Here is an 11,038-nt window from a genome sequence, read left to right on the forward strand (position 1 = left end):
TCACTTTGGGAGCTTAGCATAGAAAGTCAAGCTTGAAGAAAATTAAGGCAAAAGCCATGGGCAAATGTTTCCTAGGTTGGTCTCTTGCTTCATCAGTGTCTCATGCTCAGGTTGTTCTCTTATGCAGCCCAGGCTCACTTGCTTAGGGATATTGCATCTCTCAGTGGAAGACCCTTTCCACATCAATCATCTGTCAACACAATCTCTCACAGATAGAGCAACCAGCTTCTCTGATGAGGGCATGCCCTTAACTGAGGCTCCCTCAGATGACTGTAGGCTTTGAAATGTTGCCAACTGAAGTGAATTAGGACACAGAGACAATATATGAGAAAGTTTTTAAAACCCCCAAAACAATGCATTAACTCTATCAATCACTTAAGTAGCAAAAACCGAGACATTGATTATTGCTACAAATTGAAAACACAGATATACCAAGAAATGAGGAGAGGCGAGTCTTTAGGATCAAGAAGAGAAAAGTAAAACTGTTTCTCTAAATCAAGTTTCCAAATAAACCAAAAATCAAGGAATTATAACATAATAAAATTTCAGAAGGCAAAAATATGTGGTCTATCACTTTCAAGAGAAACAATATAGCTAGATTATAACTAATCAAATCATACAGTATACATAGCATCCTTGACAAAAGGAAACACAAAGAGAGGCCTATAAATATAATACAGTCCTATAAGCAAATACAATAGGATTATAGTCAAAACCAAAATCAAAGAACTCAGTGGCCATCACTCAACTTGTGCATTCCTGTTTTTTACTTTGCCAACAATAAAAATGCATTGGAGGTGGAGGGATGTTCCAATTGAAGAGACTCCATTAAAGCAAACAAATATTTCAACATTAGAAAAACTAATTTTGATTACTAAAATTATCCCATACTCTTATGATAAAGAAAATGATGTCTGCTAGGATCACTTGGAAACCATATTGTTTTCTTTGGCTGATGATTGGGTATATGTCTGCATCAGTGTGAGAATATGTAACCTTTTAAAAGCCAAGTAGAAGAAAGCAGATTTTCAAAGAAACAGTGTGTTTGTATTATACATGTAAATATCCCCTTTTGTAACAAATGCTTTAATGACCAATATCATCTTCATGTAATTTGTGTCAAGATCTTTTTCTTGTGCTTTCAGCTATGTTTATATATTCAGGATGTGCTGTGGTATGTGGTATGAATAAATTCCATAAAGAAATCAAGGCAAAATATAATCACACAATTGGAGTTAACCATCAAATTCCTCAAATAAAGCCATAAAATAACAAAGAAACATTTGAGGAATATGAGGCTTTGCTTGATTAGTATGAACTCTGACATTTCTGGATAACCATTTATTTCCACTCGGTCTTAGATGGTGAATTCTCTTTTCTCAGTGAATGGCCTAAAAATCTGCCTCCTGATCTGTATGACCCCAAGTCTTGTAAAGAGCCTCACATAGCCTTCAGGGCAGATTATTAGCCAAATCCTTTCCTGATATGGAAATTTCTCCAACAAGCAAATGGGAATTCCTAGAAATGGATCACCCTGCTAAGGATCTTAGTCTTCAGCAGTGACTTTCAACTGTACTCAGAGATTTCCCCACACATATAGGATAATTAAGTACTGTGTCCTCCTTCTTGAGATAGGACCATGTTATTGCATGGAAAATAAGGCATGGTAGCGCTATATGTAAGCCAAGTATCCTTGACCTCTAGACCCCAGCAAATCAGAAATTTATCCTCAAAATCCTTCCCTCTGCACAAGTTTTATAAGTCCCTGGCTTCAAATAAACAAGTTGTGGGTGCATGCATGCTGGCTGGTTATATGCCACCTGATACCATTAGCCTTCCATCATTGCCCCTGATATTCATCATTTATTCCCCTCTGGGCCTGCTCTTTGACCCACTGGGCCTAGGCTTCACTGGATCTGGGTCTCACCAGGCCTATGTCTTGGTTGCAAGTCAACCAAGCATGGACTTTCACCTGCACCTCTGAGGTGAAAGACTTCAGAGCAAGGCACAGCAGCTTAACTGAAAATGGTATGGTCATATGCCCTGGAACGCCCAAATTTCCACTACCATTAGGATATCTAAAAGAACTAGCTACCTGTGACCATCAATAGAAAATTCTTTCCACACCCCGGCCTAGTGAACATGGGTGTTGCCCTAAAGTGTTCTAGCTACCCCTGAGAGAAATAGAACCACCATTCTCCATCTGGAAGCAGAGCTCCAGGCCTCACCCAAATGGAGAATAACAGAATGAAGCACATTCTGGAAATATGTAAATAGAAACAATAAAGAAAGCACAAACAAGCTAGCCATGGTGGTGCATGCCTGTGATCCCAGCACTTGGGTGGGCAGAGGCAGAGAGATCTCTGTGACTTTGAGGCCAGCCTGGTCTACAAAACAAGTCCAGGACAGCCAATGCTACACAGAGAATCCTAGCCTCAAGAAAAAAATTAATTTTTTTAAATGGAGAAACTCAGGGAATCCTGGAAATGAAAAATTTAAAGACTACAACAAGGAAATACAGAGGTAAGGTTCACACAGAAAACAGAGATCAAAGAGAAAATTATGCACTGAATACAAAATAGAAGAAATGGAAGACAGGTGTGTTTGCACATTCTTTTAATACCAGAACTCAGGGAGGCAGAAACAGCTGGATTGTTACAACTTCAAAGCCAGCCTGGTCTACAAAATGAGTCCAGGACAGCAAAGGCAAAAAGCAACCCTGTCTGAAAATTAAAAAACAAAACAAAACAAAAACAAAAAAGAACAGAAAAAAAGATGAAATAGATACACGTGTCTAAGAAAATGTTAAATCTAAAAATTCCTTACCACAAAACATCCAGGAACTCTGGGACAATATGACAACACAAAACATGCTGATATTCCGATTAGCAGAAGAAGGATGAGATCAAAGGTCCAGAAGATATTTTCAACAAAATCATATAAGAAAAATTTCTTAACCTAAAGAAGATGTCTATCAAGTCAAGGCACAAGAAGCATACCAAATACCAAAGAGTCTGGAACAGAAAAGAAATTACTCCTAGCACAGAATAATCAAAATACTGAACATGCAGAACAAAGAAAGAATATGAAAACCTGCAACAGAAAAAAAAACAAAAACAAACCAAACTAGCCAACCAATCAGACAAACAAACAAACAAACAAACAAAAAACCAACCAAACAAAAAACAAACAAACAAAAAAAAAACAAACAAAAAACCAAAAAAGGCAGATCTATTGGAATTAATCTTATATTCTCAGTAAAAATGCTAGAAGTTGAATGGCTTAGACAGAGTGCTTCTGACTCTAAAAAACTACAGAAGCCAAGACAAATTACTAACCATGCCCAGAAACTTTCAATCAGAAAATAGAGAAAATAAAATGTTTCATGATAAGGTCAAATTTCAACAATATTTATCTATAAATATAGCCCAACACAGGGTGCTAAAACAACCACCACCACCACCAAAATACCAGGATTTACAATCACTGTTTGTTGATATCTCTTAATACCATTTACCCCAATTCACCAATAAAAAGACAGGCTCACAAAATGGATGATAAAACAGAATCCACCCTTCTAAATACATCAAATACAGCTTCACATCAAGATAGACATCATCTCAAGGTAAACGGTTGGAAAAGAAATTCCAAAAAAAGAACTAGGGTATCAAGCTCGTATAACAATTTTAATATCTAACAAAACAGACTTCAAAAACAACTAATCAAAAGATGGCAAAGGACATGACATATTAAAAAAAAACATGCAGCAATATAACATTTCAATACTTAACATTTATGTTCCAAACATAAGAGAACCAAAGTTATAAAAGAAATCCTTCTGCAGCTTGCATCACATCCTGGCCCTCATAAACTGATAGGGGAAGACTTCAAAATATCACTCTCACCAATGGACAGGTCCTCCTGACCAAACTGAACAGAGAAATGCTCCAGCTAACTAACATCAAAAACTAAATATACCCAAATGATGTTTACAGAACATCCACACAAGCACAAAAGATTGCTCCCTCTTCTCAGCAACTCATATATTGTTCTCCAAAATTGATAAACAGTGGAAGTCTCAAAAGATATAAGAAACTTGCAATAACCTCCTGCATCCTATCAGACCACTAACGTTTAAAGCAGCACATCACCAATAACAAAAACAATAGAAAGCTTACAAACTCGTAGAAATTGAACAACTCTCCACTGAATAAAAAAATGGATTAAAACTGAAGTAAATAAAGAAATTAAAGACTTTCTAGAAGTCAATGAAATGAATACACAGCATATCAAAACTCATAGTACACAATGGAAGTGTTGACTACAAGAGAGTTCATAGCACTAAGTACATTCAGAAAATATAATCAGAAAGATATCTTAGGAGTAACTTAACAGCACACCTAAATACTCTAGAACAAAAAGAAGTAAACATAACTAAAAGGAGTAGACATTGAGAAACTACTGAACTGTGTCTTCACTGGTAAAACCGAATGTTTTCACAGGAAAAGAAAGGTGGATCCTATCAAAATTGATAATGATTAGATTTGAATAGTAGAGATCTCCTGAATAAGCAGAGGTAACTGTTCCTCAGACAGTGTGGTCATTCAGTCCAAACTAACTTAATAAAGACTAAAGTTTTCCTCTTAAATAAAAAAGGATACTTTTGTTGTTTCATATTAAAAACTGTTAAGAGGTTTAAAATTTTTTAAGTAAATTCAAAGATATAAACTTGTTTGATTTGGAATAATTTAGAGTGAATATAACATATGTGAGCAGTGTGGTGATAGACCGTGCATTTAATCCCAGCAGAGACAAGCAGTTCTCTATTAATTAGTTGTTTTTTAAATTCAGGAGTTACAATTACTTTCATTGTGTTGGTGGTTCATAGCCTTAATCCCAGCATTTGGGAGGCATGTGCCTTTTACATACCACCTGGGAGGCAGAGGCAGGGACATAGGATTTACAGTGATTTTACTTAAAAGCTGCTTGTAAAAGGCAGGTTGAAAATCAAAGTGAATGCCCTTTATTGTGTAGAAATAAATACACTTTAAGGTATATTTGTAAACTTTCAAAGATTTTTTTTAACTTTAATTGAGATATTATACTTTTTCTATTTAAAAAAAAACATTTTGCCTTATAAAAGATATAACATGCCTAAAAAGGTACAACCGTCACCCTAGAATTAGGGATGGGGCAAGGTTTTGATTTAATCTTTTCAGGAGAATAAAATCATCCAAATAAAGAACATGGAGACCACTGGACACATGAAATTTCTGAAGAAAATGACAGTTCACAAAAAGAGAAGGAGTAAACTGGCCAACTGGTATCACTCACCTTCATGTTATCTCTTCTGACTTCTACAGACATAAGTGCAAATTGTCTTTATGTGAGTGCTAAAGAACAATCCAAAATCTCTACTTCATTTCAGAAAAGCCACCTGGTAAGAAACAGAGGAAAACAGAAAAATAAGGGATGATTCTATTGTCATGAATCTCGTGATATTCTGGCATGATAATTTCTGTACTTACAACACAAACTTCAATAATCAAGAATGTGTACAGTGTTTGTGAAAGAATGAGGGAGTTAGAGAAAAAGCCAAAAACATAAGCCTAAAATATAGTCAAGTTTACATGAAAAGATGTAAGGAAACTTTAGCATAAAACATATGCACTGGACCAGGGATACCTTTGATTTTCTAATTAATACAAATTAAATAAACACAGATTTCACAACTGCTACAAGACAAACACAAAGTGACACCTAAGCAGTTATATTTCTGACCCTCCAGCTACTACTAAACTCCTTTACACAGAGTCCTTTTGCTCTGGAAGTCTGTTGGAAAATGGAGGTGTTCATTAGCTGGGCTATGGCTTGCAGTCCCTCATGTCCTCTTGTGGGTTCAGGCACAGCCCAGCCCTTGCCGCCACTCACACACAAAAAAATGTTGGAGAATAATTTAGCATCTGTTTCCTGCTGCATGAATTATGTCACAAGATGTGGAATCTGACCTATCCACTTATTTCAAACCAGGCACCCCTGACAAAATTCTGCATCTCAGAAATTCCTTTTGTACCCTGAAATTGAATTTCCATAAACCACGCCATTGTGACTGGTGGAAGTTGAAAGGTTAAAAAAAACGTAATCAAGTATTGCTGAAAGATGACCACCACCACCTAATTTCTTCCAGTTTCAAAACAACTTTTAAAATTTGTTACACAAAGGTGTATGAGAAATAGAGCATTCATCATTTCTAGAAATGAGACCTTCAGTTTTCCAATCTGTCCACTGCAAAACCAATGCCTGATATTATAAGCACCACAAATTTCTACTGCCCAGGCCACAAAATCCTCACTTCTTTGGACAATCAGCTCTCAGGAAGGGTCAGAGGCCAAGGGTCTCTGACAAGATCACCACATGGAGACAAACAGAACCACAGCCTGAACCACAGTCCATCTAGGCCAAAGGAGATCCTGGCCTGGGGACAATGGCCCCACACTCAGCATGACATGGCCTCTTGTCTCACTTACATCTCTTTAGAGCTACATCAGAAGAAAATCCCAAAACAAATGCATAAACTACCTTCCACTATTGCTCCTGACTGCTAGGCCTACCCAGAGTCCCTCATTAGCTTGAACAATACAGCTGAGTCTCAGGACAGTAGTAGCTCCTCTACCAGTGGATCAAAGATCAAATGATGCTGATAGCAGAGGCATTCTAGCTTTGTCCTAACCCCTATGGGCACACAGAACCCTAGCGTTGTTAATAAAGAATGAAAATCCCAATTATTCGATTTTAAAACTTGCTAGCACAGAGAGACAGAGAAAGCACCCATCTGACCCTGCTACTCACCTCACCTCCAAGAGTAAAAAGTCCCAAAAGCTCACCAGTTCAGATGACAGCTCAGGGGGGATAGGCCAAAGGAAGCCAAGGCCAAAGGCTTTCTAGATAAAAGCTCAAAATGCCCAAAAGCTACCAAGCTAAAACTCCTTCCACTTTTACACTCTGTCTTAAATACATTTCAGCTGAAACTTCCACTTACTCTTTAATCCCTGTCATCTGGTTTCTTGCTTTGCCTCTTGATCTAGGGTTAACATTATTTCATCCTGTGCACAGAGAGCTTTTGAATTAAAGTTATGTTCTAGGGATGATGGAACCATACCATAATCACCGGTTTACAATAAATTATAAGTTCTTGGAATTTAGGTTTGTGGTAGGGCTCACCCACACCAAACAAAGCACAGGTTTTTACAGTTCACAATCAAAAGGATTACACTGGCATCAAATATCCTGCAATATCCTCATCTTGGAAATGTTTTAAAATATCATCTTCCACTTTCCCAGGGCACCTGCTTATCTTCCAAGATACAGGTCATTTATGTTACACATTCCATTACACGATCAATGTCCAGGGCAGTCATCTCTACCTCATAGTTGGGAAGTCCTTCAGCCAAATTTCAGTCAAAGCCAAAAAGTAACAACCATTAAAGAATCACATGGCCATGAATTTGAAAGCAAAAGTAGTTAATGGGAGCTCAATGAAAATGAGAAATAAAACAAAAAGGATATGGCTGTACGTAGGAATGTTGGAGTAGAGAGTTTATTATAAATAGATGAGAGAACATAGTCAGACATAGGGAAATCTGGGACAATCTAGAGTTGACATGACCCTGAGCTATGTGAGATAAGAGGAGAGAGAGAAGTGGAGAGCCAGAAAAAAGGGCCAGAAGGATAAATGATAAATGAAAAATACCAGGTAACCAAAATGGTTAGAATACATAAGGATGGACAGCTGGGAGGAGGGCAGCTCAACTCCTGGACTAAAGAACTGTGTTTGACACTCATACTTTGTAACAGGTAAGGGCTGAGGGATGGTGGGAGAACCTGACAGCCATGTCTGCTTTGATTGTTAAGTAGCCACCTTAACGATTCATCCCAGCATTTGAGAAGTAAGAGTAGAGAGGAATGAGAAGGTTAAAACAATTTCATTATAATCTCAAAAATTATTTTCAAAAGTTGAAAATGGCTTTATGGTCCAATATTCTTCAGGGAATTCAAGTATATATTAGAGCACACAAAGTATTACTCACATATTTTCTCTCAGGTTGTGCATTTTCAAAAGGGGTAAGGGGAAAGCATTCCTGTTAGGCACCATCACACCACTTTGTCCAGATCTTCTGTGTTTTTGAACTAGTGTAACTGTAGAAATTTGCTTTCCAGCAACAAGTTCAGCAACTAATCCATATTCTTGATTCTCTTTTTGTATGACTCCCAGCCGTAAGTGTACACTTTTCACTTTTACTGACCATCTAAAATTGATTACCTGACTCATTGCCATCTTCCCTTCTCCCCCTCCCTTTCTGTGTTGTGACAACACCAGCTTCAAAGTAGGTCAGTGAACTCAATTCTTACACAGGTCCCTCTTTATTTGTAATCAACCTCAGAGTTGAAAAAAAACAAAAATCATAGTCATACTGACTATGAAAAACACAGGCCATTTTCTTGTAGAGGGAAATCCATTAATAAGATACTGTTTGATGCTGTCCCTGTGTACAATATTAGCTGCTGAGACCTGTAACCTGACAAAGCTTTAGCCAATCATCTGTGTCTCAAATTTGAACTGACAGAACTGTGTAAATGAGGATTGTACATATGGGCATAGGACAGTCCCTTAATTCGAAATTCAATATTCACTGCATCAAGCTACCTGACCCAAATTTTACACCCACAATCTGGTCTGTTTTCATTCTGATTCATGAATCGATAAATACAGGTTGGGAAATTACAAATTAAAAGAAAAAACTTCACTCTGCCACATTTCTAGATAATCCTGGTGAGCAAACATGTGTATCCCCAGATCCTAATCTCTTACCGGCCTGGTTAGCATACTACTTATCTGTGGAATGTTTTACCAGCAGTTTTCCCTCAGCTAAAATCTAACTGGTGCCACTAGTTTCTTAGCAATAGGAAACCCTTTACATCATCAGTTCTACTCTTCTATATCACAGTTTACTATTGGAGTGCTCTCTGACACATGACATACAATTTACAATCCCCACAAAGTCCAAATGGATTTTTTAGAACTGAGAGAACCAGACATGACACCCCTAAAGATCACCAGGAACTAGGCCTAAAAAAGGTCACCCAAAGGTCACCAGACTACTGACTCTACCCCAAGGTCACCAGGAGAGATGATAAATGTGCCCCTATCTGTAAAGGGTGGGAGAGAACCCAGTTTTCTGTGATCTCTGAATCTTTGGATAAGGACAAGACAGGTAGCTTCTACAGCACTGATTCACTGATTTCCTACTTTCAGTTTTTCTGCTGCATGAGTAGTGGGATTTGTTGTCTGGCCCTGTGTTTTCTGCTTTGCAAGCAGTGGGATGTGGCTGTTTGTGTCTTTTTGTTTGACTGTCTTGTCTGTTGCTGCCAGCTGCCTCTTTTTTATTTAACTGGGACTGACTTAGGACATGGAACAGAATCCTTCTACCCCCCTTGACTTGATTCTTTCCCATTTCAGGAGTTTTGAGCCATGCTCCACAGGCTTCAGTGACAGTGGCAAGGAGACACCAAGGGATGGATAAGGTATACGGAGCCCCAGTTTTGGCACCTCTGCAAATGTCCTCTGGTCTCTGGTCTGTCAGAACTTAGCCTCTGCTCTGGCCTCTGGTCTGGAAAAGGTTGGCTGCTGCTATGGTCTCTGGTTTGGTAGAGATCAAAAGATATGTTGCTGCTCTATTCTATGGTCTGTCTGAATGCGGTCACCATTCCAAACTCTGGTGTACTTGGGTGGAGCCTGATTTGGTGGTAGACCACCACTAATGGAACAGGATAGATGGCCGGTAGAGTGACAGGCCACTGTTCTGAGTTTTGGTATTTTCTTCTTCCATTCTCTTTGTGCACATTGTACCTGGTACATTCTTTTCTTGTGTTGTTCTTTTGTGGTTTTGTTTGTTTTTGATGGTCTCAGTAGGCCAGTGACCAAACAGCTGTGTTTCTTTGTGACTTTGCCTGCCCCATGTTTCCAGCACTACAAGTAGGGGCACCTCTGGTCACTAGTAGGAGCACACATTTCTACATGGTTGGCTGGGAAGGCTCAGTTGCAGAGGGGTCTGTGTGCAGAAAATCTTGCTGGGCTGGACCTCTTTGCCTCCTTGCTTCCTCTCTGAGGAAAGTTGGTGACCTGAGGTTAGCTCTGGCTTGGAATAATGATTTGCCAAATATGCTCACAGCCAAAATGTATTGTGGTTATTACTATTGTTATTATTTGGTTAGGGTTCCCTGTAGCCCAGCCTGGCCTGAAATTAAACAGCTATAAGATGACCTTGAATTTATGATCCTTCTTCTCCACCTCTTAACAACTCAGCTACCCCCCAATTCCTCAAGCTTCTTGTATTGAACCACAGGTGGCTTCCACAAGGAAATGGACCAAACCCAAAAGGAGAAGGCTTGGTTTCATTGAGCTCCTGGGTCTGTGCCAGTGTACTGGAACTGTGCCAAGAATGCCCACCTGCACACCTTGGCACAAGGTTTATTAGCCTGACTGCACTTATGAAATTGTCACCTCAGAACTAAGCCAATTCTTTTCCTTTTTATTTTTAGATTTATTTTTTTATACAGTGTGCTGCCTGCATGTGTAATAGCAGGCCAGAAGAGGGCACCAGATTTCATTATAGATGGTCATGAGCCACCATGTGGTTGCTGGGAATTGAACTCAAGACCTTTGGAAAAGCAGTCATTGCTTTTTAACCTCTGAGCTATCTCTCCAACCCAGCCAATTCTTTTTTAGGTGAGGTCTCAGACTGGCAACTACAAGAATTTTGTTAGAAAATCTTAGAAAGCACATGTATGATTGTGGTTTCCTTAGGTGGGGATGTAATACCAGGAACACAAAACCCTCAGAGACCACCAGGAGATGAATTGATGCAAGAGCAAGAGAGCTTTTTTACAAGAGTGACTGAACTTGGGGCCCAAGTCTCACTGACACAGCAGTAGAGAACTAGGACCTTGAGCCCTGAGTGAGCAGGGTTTTTAAAGGGAA

The sequence above is a fragment of the Meriones unguiculatus genome, assembly GCF_030254825.1.
Source record: "Meriones unguiculatus strain TT.TT164.6M chromosome 13 unlocalized genomic scaffold, Bangor_MerUng_6.1 Chr13_unordered_Scaffold_44, whole genome shotgun sequence".
In the NCBI taxonomy this organism is placed as follows: domain Eukaryota; kingdom Metazoa; phylum Chordata; class Mammalia; order Rodentia; family Muridae; genus Meriones; species Meriones unguiculatus.